Raw genomic sequence first — 22,545 nt, 5'->3', positions numbered from 1 at the left:
TCTCATTTTAAAATTCATGGTGCCCATAAATTAACTCAATGAAATTAAGTTTAAGTATTCACTTATTATATACGGGTACCCCAACTCTCACCTCATAATGCACGAAATCATGGAATAATTTGTGAGTAAACATATATTTAACAAACATTTACCGATTTGTCATTTTTTAGCGTTGTGGAACTTACGTCCATTGATTATAAAATTTACTCCACATATGGACGACCTGGATAGAGCTACGAAAGTGTTTGATTTGTGAAGGAGACATTCATAATTAAGTTATTGATTTTAGAACGCAACATTACAAATTAATCAAATAATTTTGAGTTATTATAGGTCTATGGAATGCTTCTGAGAAACTTAAAGGTGGGGCTATCCAAAAAGAAGTATAAAAGAAGTGAACAAATTGAATGCTTCTTAGAGATACAAATTAATCAAATAATTTCGACTTATTGTACGTCTATGGAATGCTTCTTAGAGATACTGAACAAATGGCTCCACATGCCCCTAGAGAAAGAGGTTGAACAAAATGCTAAGTCCCAAGAAATAATAATAAAAGGACAAATCAATCATCTGTTAATTTTATCATTTGAAATCATGTTCTGGTTATTCGGGTTTTGGTTGGTTACGTATTTGTTAAATATCTTTGATGTTGGATTCATTTTTTTAAACATACGGAACAAACTAATGTTATATGATGTTTTAATTGTTTTAGTTGGGCATCTGACAATAAATATCTATTCGTTATTTTTTTTGCACAAATACACTTTTGCATAGCATTAGTTAGTGGAAAAAACGATGTATAAAACCGTAAAATTTTATAAATCATACTTAATTGCATAACAAGATATAATTTTTTTTAGAAAACCGTAATTTTACAAATCATATTTGCGGTGATTTTTGTGTGACCGTGATTTAAAACTCAGATTTTATGGTAAAATTAGCATTTTTGATTTGCTTTGCCCTTTCACAGTTTTACTATGAATGAGAAGATTTATTATTTCTTAGTGCACAAGCGTAATTATAATGAGAATATTTTTTGTTATTATTATATTTTATTACATACATAAATTAGATATCTCCACAATACACTAAATATCCAAGCGTATCAAACTTTTTTATTAATTAAAAATAATATATTAATCAAGAAAATTTTTAAATGCTCCAAAGGCATTTGAACTAGGGGGCGCCACACTAATCGACGCCCCGGTGCGTAGCACGGGTTACACACTAGTTATAACTAGATTTTATGTCGGTGTTACGCACCGGGCAGGCTCGAAAATTATCCACCATTATTTATTTTCTTTTAACCATATTTTTTGACTTAGTGTGGCTCGGCTTAGCCTCGTCCCTGTCCTGATGCATTTTTTATTTGGTGTGGCTCGACTTCGCCTCACCCCTGTCACGATACATTTATTATTTAGTGTCGCGCGGCTTCGCGTTTCCCCGTCGCGATGCATTTTTGTTTTGGTGTGGCACGGCTTCGGCCCTCCCCATTGGTTGGGATTTTTGATTTGGTGTGGTTCGGCGAAGATCTACCCTAATATATCATTCATGGAAGCTAAAAACCCACCAAAAAAGATTGTGCATATCACTTTCCTTTGCAATACCTGGAAATCAGGAAACAGGGAGTAATAAAATTTTGTGAATACCCTTATTGGTTATTAGTGTCAAGATATGTAAAACTGTATAAAGAAGTTTCAAATTTCATTAAACTTTAGAATGGATAAAGTATGTGCATGTAAAGTTTAGAATAGATAAAGTTTGTGCCTGCAAAGTTTCATACATGAACAGTGAGCACCTCAGTTGCTTGTTATATTCATATCAAATATATTTCTTCGCTCTCTTCTATTACAGTTAAATCAATGATACTTCTACTTGATTCTCTTCTTCTTCGTCATATTCATCTTCTTTTTCTTCTTCATCATTTGAATGAACATCCATGCTTGCATTTTCTTCTGAGTGACAATAGTCGACAGAACTTGTACATGGGGAATCTTCATATCTTGTTTATAAGATTGTTATTTAGTAACTGGAAAGTACTCGTCGTCATTGACACGGTGGAAACATTAACATCATTGGAAGATGCAGGAATACCAGAATCCACATCTATTAGAACCCCTTTTTCTCTATAGTGTAATTCATGGTCACCCTCGCTGTAAATTAAGAAAAACGATAAGACTATGAGATTATAATAATGAAAATCAAATAAGAAACCTCCCTGCGATGGCACCTAGCACCACAAGTGAGAACAATAGAGAAACAAACTTGAGTTACATACAGTTAACTAAAAAAAATGATCGCGAACTCTATTTGCATCGAGATATTATAAGGGCTCGCTCTAGCACATTTCCTCCTTCATAATCCAAGATCCATTACTTACACTTCATAATTGGTGTACACCTCCTCCGATATAATAAAAATATGTATTGTTATTTAGTAAAGAGTAGCCCTGCAGTAAAAAAATAACTCAAAAGTTGAACTATCACCAAGATAGCTTAAAATTACCTATCAGTCATAACACAACATACTCTTTAGCTATGAGAAATACTCCGACCAGTCTCTAAACTACTAATATATGATGGAAATCTGAAATCCATAAAGCTCCAAATACTTTCCAATACAATATAAAAAAGTTGTGTTTAACCTTATTAAAACGATGATGCAGCTAAGAGTTCAAGAGAGTGCAGGGGAATCAACATACCAAATTAGGCACACAGGAATGCTCACCTGCTTGGCTGATTTTTCATGATTTACCCTTTTTTTTATAAAAAATGCTTGTATGTTCCATATGCTAAAGTATTTCTCCCTCCCACAACCTACAACATTTGAAACTGCACATCATTTGAAATTCTCAGCGGCTGATATTCAGATGTGAGATTAATTTTTAAAGTGAAAAATTTGAGATACTGATTGAAAATTGTAGGAAGATTACGTACATTCTGTAAGTACTTTTGAATCTCCACCTTTATTATGTTATTATATAATTATCAATTGCATCTTTATTATGTTATTGAATCTCCACCTTTATTATGTTATTATATAATTATCAATTGCAGGGATTGTCATGCCATTTGAAAGTTAAGGTTATTTGTAATAAAATTCACCCATATAAGCTTCTTATGTCGACAATTCACTTGTACCACCTTATATGCACCTGCACTAATTTCTGGGCAGTACCTTGAGCGAGGAAATCATTCTGGACATCTCCATCGTAATTTCTGCAAGTCCACACATATCCACCTTCGCTTCATGTCATCGATTAGACGATGCCCATACCTAAAACTCAGATTTTTCATCCGCTACTATTAGAGGATAAGTGCTACTAATAGAGGATAGGGTATATTAGTTATATGTCCCTACTTTTAACACCCTACAAATATATCCTTATACAACAATAAATATGTCCCTCCTTTTTAATAACCTTATCTATTTAAAATTAGATTACCCTAATACCCTCACCCATATAATATTTTTCTTTATTTCAAAATGGAACAAATTTCTTCCTCTCCCACTTCACCACCACCAACATTCAAATACCATTCCACCACCACCTACCAACCGCCACCACCACTCCGTCACCACCACTAGTCCGCCACTACCACTAGTCCGTCGCTTCCACCACCACCACAAGTAGTCTGCCGCCATCGTCGTCGTCGCCGCTGCCACCACCACCACCGCGGTCACCACCGCCGCCACCGCCACCATTGGTTCAGATATTTTTGTATCAACAACAGTAGTTGATCCAAATAAAAATAGAATCAACAGTAGAAGTTGATCCATTTAGAGGATCAACAACAGTAGTTGATCCAAAAAAAAAGGATCAACAGTAGAAGTTGATCCAAAAAAAAGGATCAACAGTAGAAGTTGATCCATTTAGGGGATCAACAACAGTAGTTGATCCAAAAAAAAGGATCAACAGTAAGTTGATCCATTTAGGGGATCAACAACAATAGCTGATCCAAAAAAAAAAGGATCAACAGTAGAAGTTGATCCAATTTAGTTGTTGATCCCCTAAATTGGACCAACAATGAAAGTTGATCCATGTAAATTGAGTGAACTTGGCGTGAGTCGAACACGCATCATCTGACATGGAGTCAATCATGCTACCATTGCACCACAAGTTTAACATTTGAAGAATTTACATCTATAAAATCAAAGCATTTAAACTACAAGCATAAATATACGAGATATCAATCTTTTGGAATGGTGATTCTTTCCGGGATCTGTAAGCTAAGCACAAGCTTCTGATGACTATAATTTTGAGAGTATAAAACAAGGTGAAATAAAAAAGTTCCAATGATAAGACAAGAATGTTATCCACTGCAAAATCCTATCAGGTGCATCACCTTCAAACCTAGTCACCAATCTCTCTGCACTTTTTCCGATTCAAAGCTAAATCGTTTGAACTTAAAAGAATTCCCAGTAAGTATTCCCATTTAAAAGTACATGTGATTAAATTAGCTCCAGATGATTTCATTTGCAGTAAAACAAGCATAATCAAGGTTCTAATCATACAAGTAAATGCAAAAATATAAACAAAATCCACCACCACCCTCAGTACATATATTACCAATTTAATGAAAACTAGCTACTTATTGCACCATAATAGATGTACCTCATGCTCCACCACCACAAGTGTTGCAACATCCACCATCATTGCAACAACTACCCCCATCCCCACTACAACATGCTTTACCATATCCATTGTTGCAAAACAAAGAACCACCACAACAACAATGTGTAACCATAATATCCAGTAACATCACATCTACAGCAACAACAACCCAATATGACTTGGGTTCAAACTACTTCCCAACACCAACTGCATTAAAATACAACAAAACAACAATAGATAAATGCAACAAATAAACGCCGCCACCACCACCAACAACAACAATGTCAAATTGCTTCCCAACAACAACAAATCAATGAACATTGAAACTAAATAAACATATGAAATCAGATCCTTAAAATCAATTAGAAAAACCTTGTTAACTAAAATTCTATGAGTCAATACAGATGAAAAAAATGAATTGAAGAAGAAAATAATCATCTACCAAAATGAAATCCGAAATTAGGGTTTGAAAAGGAAAAAATCGAAATGAATTTAATGTATTTGATGCTCGAGATTAGGTATTGGAAAATATTTTTGCGTTGGTTTATCACTAGCTTTTCGATTTGTCGTTGAACCAGGTGAAAATTAATCTAAAATCGATTGTTTTGGACGTGGTGGTGCTGTTGCTGGTGGTTTATTGGGTAGAATTAGTGTAGGAGGTGGTGCTGGAATAGGTTGGATTGTTTGAATTTTCATGGTGATGGAGATGATGGTGGTGGAGATGGAAATGATGGTGACGAATATGGTGGTGGCGCGAAGGCGGTGGTGGTGATGCCGAAAGAGGAGTTAAGAGAAGCGAGTATTTCTTTTTCATATCCGAAGTTGGATTTGCAAAATGTTCGATAAATTAATCAATGCAGTGGGGGTAATCATGGGATTATATTAAAAAATAGTTTCCTTGTTTTTGATTAGGGATATTAATATAATGGATAGGGATATTTGTAAAGGCCCATTAGAAGTATGGACAAGAATTAAATTTCCACTAGAAGATAAGTATAATGGAGTTCTGCATCAGGGATGTTACATGTGTACTAACCATATGGAATTATCTTAGAACTTATCCTTCCAGTTAGCTTCGTATACCTCCTGGAAGATATCCGTAAACCTGAAATTTCTCCCATGAAGATTGCATTAGCTCCATGTATTGTGAAAGAATAACTGCTAAAAACTGTAAATCACATCCAACTCAAGTAAAAAAAAAATGTACCTTATGCAGCAGAGAGTGAGATCACCAATTTTACTCGATTGAAAGCTACAACAATGTTTCCACATATGCTCTGCGAAAACAAAGCAAATTTGGTGAAGCCAAAGTATAATTGGTTACTTTTCATTAGTTTAGCAGTTGGGCCTATGCTGGCTTGGAGCCGATAAACAAATGAAAAACATCTGGTTGGCCAGTCACTTATATTTTATCAAAGAGATGACATTTGTCCAACAAACGACAATATATAATCACACCGGCATGCTCCCACTCTGTATATATATCTGACAAAGGGGGATTTGAACCACAATTGAAGCCGTATCTGTCGTGCATTTTCTCGTGAGTATGAAAGCTCTCTTAAAATGCATATCTTGTTCCCAAAAATAGCATCCTAACCTATATAATTTGTTACTTCGATGTTATGCATTTTTTTTTCCTCGGCAAACGTAAGTACATATTGAAAGGCTTACTGGGAGTAAGCGAAAATAACACCCCACGTCATACAAATAAGACTCCCCAATTCAATTTTCGACACAACGAAAGATAAGAGGAAGGAGAACCTCCCAAAATACTAACCTGACAAAAAAAGAGAAAACCCAAAACTGTCCACATTAGGACTTTAATTTACAAAAAATTTCCCCCAGTTCGATTTCACATTGTCTAAAGAGATGTTTTTCAGAGCTTCCACATTCTTACACCAATAATATGCATGTGTTTTCACTTTTTCAATGACTTGCCGAACTTCGAAGTTGATTCCTTTGAAAATCAAGTCATTTCTCGAATTCCATATTGTCCAAGTCATGGCTGCCGGAAGAATTTGCCGCAAAACTTGTCCAACAGTGGATAAGTTCTTCACCTTCCATCCTTTGATGATCAAGTCGATAAAGTTTGGCATTACCCACTCCATTTTCACGTAAGATCTGAAGTATAACCAAATCTTAGTAACCTCGGGACAGTGAAACATCAAGTGAGAAGTTGTTTCTCCCTCTTTGCGACACAACAAACATCCGTTGACAATTAGCTTACCTTTCTTGTAAAGGGTGTCCATTATCGCCATCTGTTTATGATATAATTGCCATAAAAATAAACCCACTTTGTGTGGCCTAGCTCTAGACCAGATGCTAAGGTTTAGAGTTTCAATCTCGTGTTCTTTTTCAAACCAAGAATATGCCGATTTCACAGAAAATTGACCCTTTTTGTCGACAAACCAATATATAATATCTTATGAATTACCAACTATTTTATCTTCAAGAAGAGTAAGTAAAGAGGATACCTCGTCGATTTGATGTTGATGCAGCCTTCGGGACAATCCTAAATTCCAGCTCCCACCATTTGCAATAGTGGCAGTGCAATCTTGTACTGTCCAATTCTTAGAATCTGAGATAGAGTATATGCTTGGCTACCTGACTTGGAAAGAATGCTCACCTACCCAAGTATCTTTCCAGAACATAATGGTGTTTCCATCCCCCAAAGTGAGAGTTGCGCCTTGTTTGAAAGCCTTTAGCTGCGAAAAAATGCCTTTCCAGACTCCACACTTGTTAGGATTTCTGGGTTTCTTAGTTTCATGATCAAAATTCTCAGATTCATGTTTTGCGACCATTGCTTTCCTCCAAAGAGCAGTCTTCTCCTTGTTAAAACGCCACCACCATTTCGAAAGTAACGCTTTATTCATGCTCTTCAAAGACTTGATGCCCATGCCGCCTTTTTTGAGGAGAATTTGACACATTTCTCACGCTATGTAATGATGGCTTTTCGATGTTATGCATTGTTGTGTTCCCATTTAATTATAGAATATTTGTTGGTGATAGTTTTCTCTAATGCTTCGGTGTGAATGTATCCAGGTTAACTGGTCAACCATAACAAAATAGAGCTACATGATGTCTTCAACAGGGAATCCAGGGCGGAGATACTAAATCATAGGAGATTAGGAGCGGATATTACCAAAAATGAAGCGTCGGTTCCCCAAAAACGACACTAATTCCTCTCTCACCTGGTTATCAATTCAAGAGTCCTTCATAAATGTTACAAGTGCAATTATTTTCAAGCCGTTGATGATGATAGACGCGTACGGTAACAGATGGGATTCCTCTTAGAGTAAATGGCCCGCAACGTAAATTAACATGTCGACATAGAGATGCTTTCCCATTTTAGGGTCATGTTAACTTGTATACAAGTTAACAGGGGTATATTTGACTTTACATTAGTTAGGAAACTGAAACAGGTTACAAAAGCAATTAATAATCTAGCCTCAGCCACCATAGAAATTAGCGTTCCACTAGTACCCTTTGGTTTTGTTAATGGAAAATAATTAAATAATCAATTCCTACCTTTCCTCTTTTTCTCTTTTATTTTCTTTGTTAGGCTTTGTTCTATGGGCTAGATATCTAGCTGCTAGATTGGTCATCCACGTCAGCATGGGCAACCTCCTAAGTCCTATGGGATGGCTAATCTAGCAGCTAGATTAGCAGCGGGACCACCATATAACGCCGAACGGTTCGGCGTTTTAAATCTCAGCCGTTAGATAAGAAAATTTTCTCCCAGCGCTGAACGGTTCAGCGTTTAGACCATTTTTTGAGCACCGAACGGTTCAGCGTTTCAATCTCGCTGATAGTTGGACTGCGAGCACCTGGTAGGAGAGAGAACTATCAATTATCACTGTTAACTTTTTTCCAACACTTATTTTTTGATTTGTAACAAATAAAAAAATAAGCACTCCAATCTAGCCCATAGGAGTTAGCCTTATCTTCTCCTTCTCCATTTTTATTTCACGAGAAACGACATCCATCATCTCCATTCTTATACTGATACAGTAAAATCTTAATGATATCATATGATGGAACTTTTCCTGTCTGTTTCATCACCTCAACATAAACAAATAACAGATTAACAAGCTTTATATGCTATTAGTTCAGCTAAAGGATTTGGCTAACAAGTATATGCATCGTCTTTAGTGCTCGAACCCGTTGTGTTCTGTAGCTCCAAACTGGAGTTTTTGGAAGAAACTAGTTTCAATTCCTTTTCAGAATTCAAAAGACTAGTTGACACCTCTTGTAGTTTTTACTGCAGTCGAGTTGATATTAATGGCAGTAGTAGAACTGCATTATCCCGGAACGAATGCATCACATTCTGTCCTAACTTACCAAATAACCGCTTAATGCACCCAAGATGCGGTACACTAAAGTGATCCTCCATATGTATTAGGCTGCAGTTATCATCAATCTTTGCCAGCAGTTCCTCTGCACGCTCGATGGTACTTGATAAGATGTCGCGTTCGACTCTCTCATCTTCACACTTAAACAAATTTTCTTGATAAATACTATGTTCAAAGTATTCCGAACTTGTCTCGGTAGGCTTCTTTTTTGGTTCATAGTGCACTTCTCCACCATCATCACCAAGATCGTTACTCACTATGCTTGCTAAATCTACCTGATTATTCTTTCTTGTGGAACGCTTATAACTTGGATTTTCACCCACAAATTCTGAAAGTCCAGCAATCAGAGATTTGGGTTCCTCAACTGGTCTCCTCCTTTTTGGAAGTTTAGCCCTTTCATCCTTATCGCAGTCTCCACTTTTATTCCGAGTACTCTTTGTTGTTCTACGTAATACTTCTTCGTTCTGTGTATACGTAAAGCCAGTCAAAGCATGGAATTCATCTTTTGAAATTCTCTGGATGCTATAAACACATAGACACTTCAAGAATTGCTTGTACTCATTAGGGCTTCGTAACGACGTCTTGGCTTTCTCAAAGAAACTGTATTCTTGATGTAGTAGTTCTGCCTCATCATCATCATGGTCGTCTGCTTGATCAACTGCTACGGTGACTTCATATCCGTCAGGCAAGAAAGATTTGAATTGGGTTAAGTGGTAAAATGCCCCAAAATGGACCATACGGTTGTGAAAATTCCCCGAGGGTTAGGCAAAAATCAAAATGCCCCATTCCGTTACTTTAACCTATAATAGAAAAATGGGGCATTTTGACTAATTTTGACTGGTCAATTGTATTATGAATTGTCTCTTTTGTCCTTGGACAAAAATATTTTGACTGGTCAACTATTAACACGTGTACTACGACTGACGTCTGCACCACGCGTGTGGGTTCGCACGAGTGCTTCAAGGGTTATCTTCAACCTTGGTCGTGTTTGAGCCACAGAAAATAAAATCGAAAAAAAACCAGACCGATTGAGAGAGAGAAAGAGATAGAGAGACAGAGAGATCGAGAGAGGGGGAAGAACAGTGAAGATAGAAGAGACGAAGAAGATAAGAGCCGCGTTTGTTAAGTTCTTAACATAGTGAAGAACAGGTAATTTCTACTTTGAACCCCAAATTTGATTTACGATTTATGATTTTCGAAATCCAACCTTGTGATACTAGTATCTGCGATTTACGAAATTAGGGATTCATAGACTTGAAATGAAGGGGTATGTTTCAGAGTTGTAATTAGGGTTTCAGAAAAACTAATCAGGGTTTCAGGGAAACAAAATTAGGGGTTTAAGAACTCTAATTAGGGTTTGAAATAAACGAAATTAGGGATTATAATTTGAAACCGCTAAATATATATTAGCTGACAAACCTTTATAACATTTTGCAAAGCTTTTATCTAGATGGTTGGACGAAATTTAAACAACTTTGTGTACAACTGAATTTTAATGAGCCATCATGCACTTTATCATCAGATTCCTAATCAGCTATGTAGCAGAGCCGATATACTTCTACTATTTGAGCAATAATGTTACCTATTCAAGATTGTATATTAGTTAATGGTTGCATTTTTTGTTATGTGGTCAAAGATTAGAGATTGTTAATTTGTTATATATTCAAGAGTATACATGGACTCGGCCCACACCTGATTCTGGATCTCCCTAAACAAATTACCTTGTGTCGTTGATATATAATGTATATTTATTCTCATAGTATGAACAACATAGAATAGAAATGGATACGTTTATCATTCTAGGATTTTCTGCGCGCTACTGCAGAGCATAAACTTGTTTAACATCTTATTGCAGTTCGTTTTATGGTATGTTAGACTAATCTTTTTAGCTGTCTTATATTTTGGCGGCTGGTTAGCTTGGTATAGTCCAAACACTTGCAGACTTGGTTAAATATTTGTTTGGTTGCTGTCAAAAACAATTCTGAATTTGTTTGGATCAAATTAGTGGATTCTCAATTTTAAGGTGGCGCGGTAGTATATATTGGGTCATCTGAATTTTGTAGATTCACGATGTGTCATTGTTGTTCTCGTCTTCTGTGCATACTAAATTTAGCATTGATAGTTGGTTCTTTTAAGTATTCATTCTGCCATCTTTTATGGGTGGTGTGCATTATAAGATTAAATGTTGGTGATTAACAAAATTGATTTATCCAATTGATATTAGACTAGTGTGTTTGTATCTGTCTTTATATTTACGCTGGGCCAAATAAGGCCAAGACTTCATCGACTTCTTACAACAACTGTGCAAGTACTAGAATCACCAACACATAGTGGTTCGTAGACATCCATACACGTTCAAGCTCGGATCAACTCCAGCAAGGGGAACAATCCAGTGCCAGTTGGGAAGTCCCCTCTTGCACGCTGAAATGTAGCACCAACGATGCCACAAGTTCAGGTTGGGAGTAGAGGTAGATAGTCGAAGTTGTTTGGAACACAGAAAAAGGGTAAGACAACTGCACCATCCTCCTTTACTGCGGCTGATGTTGGTGCTGAAAGGAAGGTGACACATCCATCTCCAGACTTATAATGGCACAATGAATATTTCTAGCCAAACCATCATCTAAAAGGGTTAGAAAGCCTAATTCAAAATTTCAGTAGGTGGACATCTTAATCACTCTATGTTTGAAGTACTGATGATGTTTTTAACAATCATTGCTTATGTAAGTGCAGACAGTTTAGCAATTAAAATTATGCAGTGTTGTTTTCTGTTTTGGTAAGAATGCAGTGGTTTGTTATCTCGTTCTAATTTCATTTGAAATTTCTAAATTGCTAGCATTATGTTGATTGAAAAATGGAGTGTAAATGGCTTGGATATGTGGCTGTCCATTTTTAATCACATGACACGTGTCGCAATCTAACCATTTAGGACACGGTGGTCATTTCTGAAAAAGACTTTTAGAGTTAATAAAAATACACTCTCAGTCATTTGACTCAAATTTCATAGCATAGTCATTGGATCAAAATGCCACGTGGAGAAAATTGGTTCAATCCAGTTCTGAAGGATAGAAATGTAAATGTTTCACACATGGGAGTTACATGTGTGGGAATTTGACCATTTAACTCTCTTTAACGGCTAAACTAACGGATTGGGACATTTTGATAAGATTTTGGGGCATTTTGATCTTTTTCCTAACGTCCGGGGCATTTTCACAACCATGGGATCCATTTTGGGGAATTTTGTCACTTAACCCGTTTGAATTTCGGAAGAAGTTCGGAATGGCGTTTAAATATCTGTTTGATCCTTTCTGACATAACAATATACTTGAGATGAAACTCAACCGTGTCGGTGTCGAGTCCTCGCAGGTCTTTGAATTTTTCTATGAGTTGTAGGAATTCATTGTATTTTCCTGTTTCCTGCACATCACGCACGTAATCAACGCAGTATTTTATGCTAGGGCTAGCTCTTTTCATCTTCTTCTTCTTCTCGAAAACTGAACTCGTAATACTGATTAATCAACTTTTTAATGACGAAGAAGTATATATATATATATATATATACTGAGAAAGATCAAGAGTTTACTGGATGTTTTAGGTTTAGTATTTCCAAATATAGGGTTAAACGAGTTTTCGTGTGATTCCTATAATTCGAGCTCTCTAAATTTCTAAGAACCCTGGGACGCCAAGCCAGCAAATTATTGATTTTTCTTTATGTAAAAGTACACTTTGCTTACACTACTTGTTTTGACAAAAATATTCATGAGAATCATGACTGCTAATGGGGTATGCATACTAGTTTACTTGGAAGTGTATCTTATCTTAGGGGCGTGCTATCCCGCACTGTCACGCATACAGCCAATATAAGCTAGCAGGTGTTATACCATTAGATTGAGTTTCTTCCTCGAGATTGTTAAAAGTAATAACTGTCATATAACTATCTAATTATAACCAACTCCTTTATATTATTTCTGTTTTAGATTACAGGTCCTTTTAGTATATTTCGTTATTTTCTCTAATCTTCCATATCTCCTACAAAACAACACTAAAAATTTAAAAGACAGTAATGAATCACACGGTAATCAATTTCGTTTTTTTTCTTCTTGCTTTTATTAACTCAAACTAGATTTTGTGCCCGTGCTACGCATCGGCGGCTCTGGAAACCATCTACCCTCATTTTTTGGTTCTCGTCCCTTCGTTTTGGTGTGGTGCGGCTTCGCCTCGTCCCGTCGTTTTGGATTTTTGATTTGGTGTGACTCGGCTTCGTCTCTCCCCGTCTCTTTGAATTTTTGATTTGGTGTGACTCGGCTTCGCCTCGTCCTGTCGTTTAGGATCTTTGACTGACCGAAAAACTATTTTGATGACCATTGGGCGTTAATTCTCAAACCTTAGAGAAATTTAGTTTCCCCGACAGGGAGTAACACTAACATGTGCATACACTTGGCAGTATTGTCAAACCGGTAGTCAATGGGTCAAAGCAGAGACAATGAATCAGCCAAGTCAGCTGTCTTATTGGGCTTACTCAATTGAGTTACATGGCTGGATCGGTTAACGGACTTGTAGTCGACTTGCCTGAAGCGTATCTTCGCCGATACTGGGTTAACTCGCCGAGTGGAAACCCGGACATAGTCTCCTTTGTTTCTATGTGTATTCCGGCCATTTTTTCAGGGCTTATTTTGGTCTTCATCCTGCGACAATTCCTAACATACATCTATTGTATCTTCAAGCATTCAACAACAACATTTATCTGTTCTTGAATCGTAGTCTTCTGCTAACAATCAACAATAATCAAACAAACCCGAACTTCTATTCTCGATTAAGATTCACAGCTAATCATTGCAACTTCTAAATTTTATCTTCAATTGATGGAAACAACACCATCTATTCATTAATAACCCAGTCGAACTCAGAGAGCAACAACAACGCAATTCTTCTCAATAGTAACAACCGAAATCAATCTCTTCTCTCTACTCAACAACAACTTGTCTTCTTCCCTGTAATATATTTGATCAATTCCCTTCGATTCTCCTTGCTGTGACATCAAGGACGTCCCCAATTTCATGAATTCCTCTATCATTTACAGACAGCTCTGTTTCTTCTCCTCAATCTCGAATTCATCAGCAAACCCATCTCTCAGCAACAACGAATTGATGATTGACCTCGAGTTTTATAAGAAACCCATTCTTCAATTCAGGAACCCTAGTTCTTTAATCACCACCAGAAGGATCTTCTGCTCACCACTGTTTCATAACAGCAGCTTCATCATCTTCGATCTTTTGATCTTGATTCGACAGCAACATCGACCAATTACTAACCCTACATTCCATTTCAGAGTTATTTTCTCATTCAATGCAGAGTTTACTCTTCTCTGCAACTCAAGAACTCTCCGATCTCCTCATAATTTCTTGATCTGGATCTTCACAATAATAGCAGCAGCTGCTGCTGTTCTTCTTCTCAAGTTCAGCGTAAATGAGTTTCTTACGGATGTATTGTTCACTTAACGTCCGTGAATAAACGTACAGTTAAGTATTTTGTGTAAACCAAGTGTAAGTTTTTAATTAGGTGTAAATCCACACATAAGTGTTGTACACCCACGTTTTTGCTAACGGTTTCTAACGGTGTTACTATCAGGCAGTTAAAAACAGGGTGTAAACCGGGTGTTTTTTAAAATTTATTGGTCCGACCAACAACGTTCTGCCACTTATCCTCTTCGAAATTGCTGTAGTTCAAAGCTTTTATCTAATTTAATTTGAGGAGGGTGTCACACTCACCGTGCGACGTGAGGGCGCATAAGACTTAGTGTTTTAAAGGAGGGAAGATTCTTGATTGTGAATCTTTTTTTTTTCTCAGATCGGTGTTCGATAATTTATCCATTGAAAATCAATCTCGATTTCTTACTGTATATCGTCACCAAAACTACTATCATCACATCAGCAATACATCCCACCTTCAATTGCACCTAGGGCTGCACATGGGCGGGTATGGGTGGGTATAAGCTAAAACCAACCTCGCACCCACAGACTGCGGGTTTTTTTTTCATAACCAACCCCGCACCCACAAACAGCGGGCGGGTTTTGTTATCCGCCCGCTACGGGTTGGGCTGGTATGGGTTTAAACGGGTTTAAACCCGCTTTATATTCAAGTATTTAGAGTAACTTCTATTCTCCTTGATTAAGTGAGAAAAAAAAACCAAAACCCCCAAAATATTCATATCTAGGAAGTTCACAGATGAAGATTAAGTGTTGAATCTGTTGATTTTTCGATTGTTGTCGATTTCTGGTGAAGATTCGAAGTTGTTGTTGTCGATTTCTGGTAATTGTCGTTCGTAGGTGAAGAAGAAGAACTGAGGAGGAAGAAGAGGAGAGGCCGAACAGAGAGAAGAGTGTAGAAAGTGAATGAGGGTTATCAGTTATCCTATCTACTAGTATTAGGGTTTCATAATGGACGACTAGGATTAGTTTTATCTAAGTTTATATAATCTGCGGGTTTTTTGGGCGGGTATGGGCGGGTATTAGCTTAAACCAACCTCGCACCCACAGACAGCGGGTTTTTTTTTCATAACCAACCCCGCACCCACAACGGGCGGGTATGGATTAAAAACCCACGGATTTAGCGGGTACGGGTGGGTTTGGGTATCGTGGGCGGGTCTTGTGCAGCCCTAATTGCACCACTAGTTACCACACCGTCGACCGGAGAAAAATAGAGTAATCAAAAAGTAAAAAGATACATACCAAAATCTTAAAATAAAATTAGACCAAATTACACATATTTATCTAGGTTTGGAGAAGAGGATAAATCAAAATCTTCTTTTTAAGAAATTCAGGATCCATTTTCAAAGCTTTCACTTTTCTAGTTTTAATGTTGTGACAAAATTATTCGAGACGAAACATAAAAGGATTTTTGTATAAAATTTAATAAATGACAAGGGGTTTTTACAATCATTTTTTCTTTTACAGCTGTACATTTTTTTTGCTTTACACCTGTACGTGAGAGATAGACTTACCTAATGATCTAACGGGTAGAAGTTTGCTAGCTTACAAAGCTATCCCTCAGTACTGCGCGGGATAGCATTAGCCCTTGTCTTAACTGAAATATTCATGACAGCAGCTAATAGGTTAAGCGTATCAATTTATTTGGAAGTGGTTTTAAAAGCTAATAATATTGGTGATGTTGATATTACATAGTTTTATGTTTCTATTAAAAAAAACAGCACATTTTGTAACGTATAACAACGCCATCTACTATGTTTTGAAAATCAGTTGTTGAAAATTGAAGTTGATAAATTGTGAGGTTTGATATTTCAGCATGTATTCATTTCTGGTGAGAACGTAGAGTTTTGTAAGATAAATATAACTCCATAAGATCAACTTAGAATTGTTACAGTTAAGGTTTTAGGGTAAAAATTGAAGTGTGAGTGGAGCCCTTTTTAGTTTTTTTTTCCTTTTTTGATGCAAAAGAGAAAAAATTATATTGAAGAATACTCGATGTCTGACAAAATAAAGGATTCCAAAAAAGATGGATATTGACTAATCCAACAACCAGACACTCCCTCTTTATTTGCATACTTGGCTAATTCATCCACACACTTATTTGTTAATTTACTTGTGCACGTACAACTCCGATTATCAAAAAAACTTAATAAAGCTTGAATATTTTCGGCAATGCCTCTAAACTCGCAAGGAACAAATAATTATTGCCTTGAATTGTTGATACAAAAGACTGGTAATCTGCCACCGGCATAATCTTCTTAAAACCAAGAGATATAGCTCACTTCACAACCTCCAAAACAGCCACACAATCCCGAGATCCAGAGCCAGGAGCATTACCGAAAGAATTACATCTTGAAGCTAGGTGTGTACCTGCAAAATTTGTTACTATTAGGCCATATCCACCATTTTTAATGATAGAACAATAAGAAGCATCATAATTAATAAAGTCATCAAATGGGGGTGACCATTTAGGAAGTATCGGAGAAGAGATTACTTTTCTAGTGTCCCTGGTAACACTAGAAGACCTATGAAGAAAATGGTTAATCTGATTCGAAATCACATCTGCATAGAGCTGCGGCCACGAATATGATGTGGTCGAGCCACATACTTCAAATATGTGACTCCTCTTAGTTTTGTGACACCTATTACAACTAAAAATCTTCCCCCTCCAAGTCTCTGTTAACATTTCACTTTTTGAGAAAAAGTACGGAGTTAAAAGAAAAAGAATTAGTTACACTTTCATGTAGTTACTTTTAGGACTTTATTTTCTTCCTTATAATACGTGTCACAAAACTAAGAGGGGACACATCCTTCAAGTATGTGGCCCGAATACATCATAGCCGCACTGTAGAGCTGCATAGAGATGAGTTTATTGTTGAAGACGAAATCACTTCTGCACTTCTTGATGTGCCAAGCAATGGCAGCCATTTTGCTGACCATAGTGTCAACAGCTACAAACCAGCGTAAGATCCAGTCTTTCATACTAGTAAATTTCCCTTCAGTGCATCTATAACCAATAGGATTGAACCAGATTTCCATATCAAATGGGAAATACAGAAACATATGAAAGCCAGTTTCATTAACAATTTTGCGTCTATTTCACTTAATATCTTCTCATCTGAGATTCCTGTAACTACTGGAAATCCATTAGTACACCTAAATAAGAAAGTAAATAAGATCCAAGACATCTCAAGAACAAAGTGAATACCAAAATTCTTTTATTTGATTAATGACTTAAAAAACTTTACAAGTATAGATATAACAGTACGAACCTTTTTCTCGGGTTTTAACTGAACCCATTAGTCAAATTACGCAATTAAAATGCCTAAAACTCTAATACTCAAGTATTTATAACACTTTTAGGTTGCCTCCAAAATTGATGGTGTATTTAGATAGAGAAATCTGCCTTAAATATGACCCTGGGTGCCTTAATAAACTTGCATACATGAAAGACACATGTCTAGTAGAGAAGTGTTATGGGCATTTTTGTCTTCTCACTACAGTGATAAAAACAAAGAAAAGAAAAATCAAGAGGGGGATCAATTTCCTTTTCCTCTTCTTTTCTCCTCTTCCCTTTCTCTGCTACTGATAATTTAAACCTAACTGAAATCATGCACTTTAAACGGGGGTACTTATCAAAATTCCCTTAGAAAAATGGAAAACTAACCTGAAAGGCTAGCCGAATACGAGATCTATCTTTCCTTTTTATAAAAAAACTTAGGCAAGCCAATGGGTAATACATATCGGAATCTGAGGAAATGAATTTAAGTTCTTACAATGAATTGTTAAATTAAAAGTTTCCGAATTTTGAGTTCTATGGACTAATTGAAGACTAGTCAAAACAACAGAGATGGGAGTGTTTTCATCTTCATCCTCAGTGTTTCATATGTTTCTTTCATGTTAGCTTAGATTATTCTTTACTGTAAAGCTATCATGTAAGGTAACAGTTTTCAGTTCCTCAACTTAAAAATAATAGTGCAAGCAAATTGACTTAGTGATGTGGTCTTATTGAAGAGATGCTGCAAGAAACTGATGAGTAGTCACGAATACAAAACCATATTTGAAAAATGATCGAACTTGACCAAACAAAAATAAAATAATAAGAAGAGAATTGCAAGTATCAGTTCATATGTAGAGTGTTACCGGTGGTATTTTGTGGACTGCGGACACATATTTAGCGTATCCGCGCGGAACGCTTGGGCACAGTCCATTTCAGTGCCAATATTCATTGGTCAAGTCCTAGAGCATATACATGGAGAAGGCGTGTGCATTTAGATCAAAATGGAAATTTTGATGTGTGGTTGCTAAACTGATCTGCTAATGTAGAAATGTGCATGGATCCGCATAATTCCGATTCTCTTGACCCAGATCCTACAAAAGTACATAAACCTAAGTATATGTAGAAATTATTAGTTACTTATAATCAGCCGAAGTGACATCCAAGATTTCAAACTGGTAGCTAAGGCATAACTCTACATACATTTCTTTTACATTTTCACAATGAGAAGGGTATTCAGGGAAATTAAATAAAGTGTAAAGGAAGACTTTCATAGACCTCACTATTGCATACAGCACAAACCTGCAAGGCATAATTTTGTAGATTAACCAAGGAGAAAAAAAATGAAGTTTGAGAGAATAAGCGGATGGGTGGTGATGGATGCCTCAAGAGAGTAGTGTATCTTTACACAGAGTCATTATAAAAGTGAGAGAAGAAATTAAAAACAAAGGATATATCAAAATCAAACTTGATGAGAAAATATCTGATAAAGCAAATATTTTCCATTTCCGAGAGTTATCAGTATAAAACCAAAGAAATTAAAAGCAGATATTTTTTCTTTCCATTGCTCTATCGCTGATAAAGCAGATGATTGATGAAACTTGTCCAAATTATAGTGACCTGCATTAAGAGGCTCTATGATGGAGTTTCTACAGAAGTACAAGACAGATAAAACATAAGATGTGACTTACCTGCTGGATGGTTGTAATTATTTTTTTCCCACATCACTGAGATTAATCTCAATTGCACCTTCCACCTATAATTCAGCTGGATGATTGAATTAAGTTTACTAATCAGAAAATAGAACAACAATGCACTAATCTACAACCAATCTGATTAATTAAAGACAAAGTAAACCCTAACAAATCAAATATCATGAATGAAGAGAAAATGGTAAGAAAGAAATAGAAAATCGAAAAATAGGGTTAGGGTTTTGTAGTAAAGGTCATACATTTTTCAGTGAAAATCATGGTAAACTGAAAATCGCCCCTGCAAATCAAAACACAACAAAACAATAATATTATCAAAATATGATGAAGTATGAACCCGAAGAAAAAATCGACAGAAAGAAAAAATGATAGCATAACAGGGAGAAAACATGATAGTTTAATCAAATGAAAAAGATGAAAATTCAACTAAGTTATCATTTAATTAGATGAAAACCCTAAAGGATAATTGGAGTTTGGTACTTAGATTTGGACCAACACTAGTGTTTGGTCTAACTCTAACATTTGTCCAATGTTAGGGCTTCGTACCTGGACTGGACGTTGACCTGCCTTGACTAGGTTAAGTCCCAACTTATGTTTAGTAATTATTAAAAAATTTATATAAATTTTTTTATTAAAGAGTTTACTATCACATCCTTCAGTATAACATTTACAAAATTACCAACTTGTTCTTCTTGCTGAGATTCATGTCTCCATTTGATTCACCATTTTCGCTTCTCGACTACTGATTCTTAAACATCACAACCAAAAGTAGCGACCTTCAGAGCAATAAAATCCTTACCTTCTTCTCTGTCACCATTATCAATCAAATAAGACCCAACTTCTAATTCTTCTTATTGTTCACACCGTACACCATCATGATTAAACCCCTAATTTATCAAAACCCATCTCTAATCTCTGAAACAGAAAAACCAAATCAAAAAAAAAAAAAATCAGCGGGTATGTCATCAACTTAAACTAAATCTGGGAATTTGATATCAAAAGGTATGTCATCAGCGGGTATGTAATCAACTCAAAAAAAAATCATGATCATCAATACTTACAAGTAACAAAATCTGAGCATTTGATATCAAAGGGTCATGCACCCAAATTGAAATTTTAACTGAAACCTAAAACCCATATTCAATCGATTATGCCATCAACTCAATTAAATCGATTGTGTCATGAATCTCAACTGAAACCCTTATTGAATCGATTTGACGAGCTCAATCGAAACCCTAATTTCAGTTTTCATTTGAAACCTCAATTCTTCAAGACATCAAAACCCTAACCGAACTCTAATCAATTCCGTAACAATAATAATAAATCATATAATCTTCCTTTGCCTTCTTCTTTCATCAAAATCAAACCATGTACTGCAAATCTCTGCAACAATAGTTTTCTTTATCATTTGATTCAAATAAATCAAATCCTCATACTTTTCTGTGATGGTTTAAACGAAATAACAAGAAAAAAAAATACAGAGCAGAGAAATAATGGTGGAAATGGCAGTAGCAGGGAAATTAAAATTAAGAGGAGAGAAGAATCTCGTGTGAATAAATCGAAGTTAATATTAAAAAGAGAATGGATTAATCTAGACCATAGGTTGAAGTATTTAGATTATAACCGTCAGATCCTAAACCTACTTCAGGGGTGAATTTGTAAACTAGAATTTTATAGTTTTTTTATTTTCTAAAATTAATTAAAATCTGGTCATAAACAGTCAGTGTAGGTCAACGTTTGGTCCAGTTACCAACCCCTAACGTTGGACAAATGTTAGACCAAATACTAGTGTTGGTCTAAACCCGAGTACCAAATTCTAATTATCCCAAACGCTAATCCCTATACCATTGATAAACATAAATCAAATAAAACCCCTAAAATCTAGAGAACCCTAGAATTACAGATTATAGCACTGAAAAGGATTTTGATATGAGGATATGTACATACCTAATCGAATAAGAGAATGTAATCGATTCAATTATTGATATCCGCCATTAACTGTTCGAATCATAGCTGAAGCTTCAACTGTTGAGAAGAGAGGCAGAGAGAGCTGAGTAAAAAGAACGAAATAAAGTTTGTTTTTTCTTTTTTTTTTCCTTTGTGTTTCCGGAAAGACTGATTTTTCTTTTTTGTGCCGTTTTTTTCGGTTAAAAACCGGTTTTCACTGTTACATTAATAGAATTTGAGGAAAAGCAAAATAGAGCAATTTGAAGGGGGGTGACGCTCACCCAAGGGTGGGTATTCTCACCGCGCGATGTAGGGGCTTATATGAGTTAGGATTTTAAAGGTATTGATTGATTGATATGATTCCATAAGATCATTATGATTTCAGGATGTGCGTAACCCGATCGAGATTTCGATGTGTGTATTCTCATCTAGGTTTCTAATGCTTCAAAAAAACAAAAAAAAATCTAGGTTTCTAACCTTGATTATGTATCAACTTGCTGACCATCGGAGACCGGAGAGTTTTGTCAAGTAGAAAATAAATTTTAATTATAACTATGATGCACAAGTTCGAGGAGATAGTCTGATCAAAAAGTCACTGTAATTCGTAGAATTATGTGTAATGGGTTATCACCGAATGAATACATTTATATGGGCAAAACTAATAGTTACACTTCTTACATATTTTAGCATACACTTTCTGTGATGTGTATTTGTACTTTATTATTACTTTCTGTTTATTTTCTGTTACACCGTTGTCTATAACGGTTATTATGTTGTATGCATATAAAGTCTTGGGTTGTCTTTGTAATGCTCAGTTGAGCGCAGTTTACTTTTCTTTATCAATGTTATCTTGATAGCAGAGGTAAAACTCGGCCCAAGTTTTACTTTCTCTATTAATGGTTGTTTTTGCAACTCATCTTCTTTAATTCTTTAATCGATTGATTCTTCTCTGTTGTTTCTTCTTTTGATCTTATTTCTTTGATTATTTTTCTTCAATCGGTTGATGTTCATTATCTTTCTCTCGCTTCTCAAAATCTCATATGTTTAATCATCTTATTTGCTTTTGATCTTCATCAATAGATCCTCCTAAATCGATCTTTAAAGTTTATTTACAACAATTAGAAAACAATGTTACTGTCAAAATCAAGGATGACAACTTCTT

The 22,545-nt window shown here is 35.8% G+C and overlaps 1 long non-coding RNA gene across 4 annotated transcripts; it reads right to left on the bottom strand.

Annotated features, from left to right (window-relative positions):
* Positions 1-16,488: 16,488 nt before the first annotated feature.
* On the bottom strand, positions 16,489-20,978 carry LOC113333080. 4 transcript variants are annotated; one of them, XR_003351798.1, is made up of 6 exons: positions 20,498-20,978; positions 20,116-20,351; positions 19,679-19,716; positions 19,419-19,494; positions 18,594-18,821; positions 16,489-16,820 (listed from the first exon to the last, which is right to left on the bottom strand). It is a non-coding gene; the product is annotated as an uncharacterized LOC113333080 (long non-coding RNA). The 4 variants fall into 4 exon arrangements; XR_003351794.1 differs by having other exon boundaries at positions 16,489-18,821; XR_003351797.1 differs by having other exon boundaries at positions 16,489-18,821; positions 20,120-20,351.
* Between the last annotated feature and the right edge of the window lie 1,567 nt (positions 20,979-22,545).

This window comes from Papaver somniferum, unplaced genomic scaffold (genome assembly GCF_003573695.1).
Source record: "Papaver somniferum cultivar HN1 unplaced genomic scaffold, ASM357369v1 unplaced-scaffold_132, whole genome shotgun sequence".
Lineage (NCBI taxonomy): Eukaryota > Viridiplantae > Streptophyta > Magnoliopsida > Ranunculales > Papaveraceae > Papaver > Papaver somniferum.
This window is presented reverse-complemented; position numbering and strand designations above follow the sequence as displayed.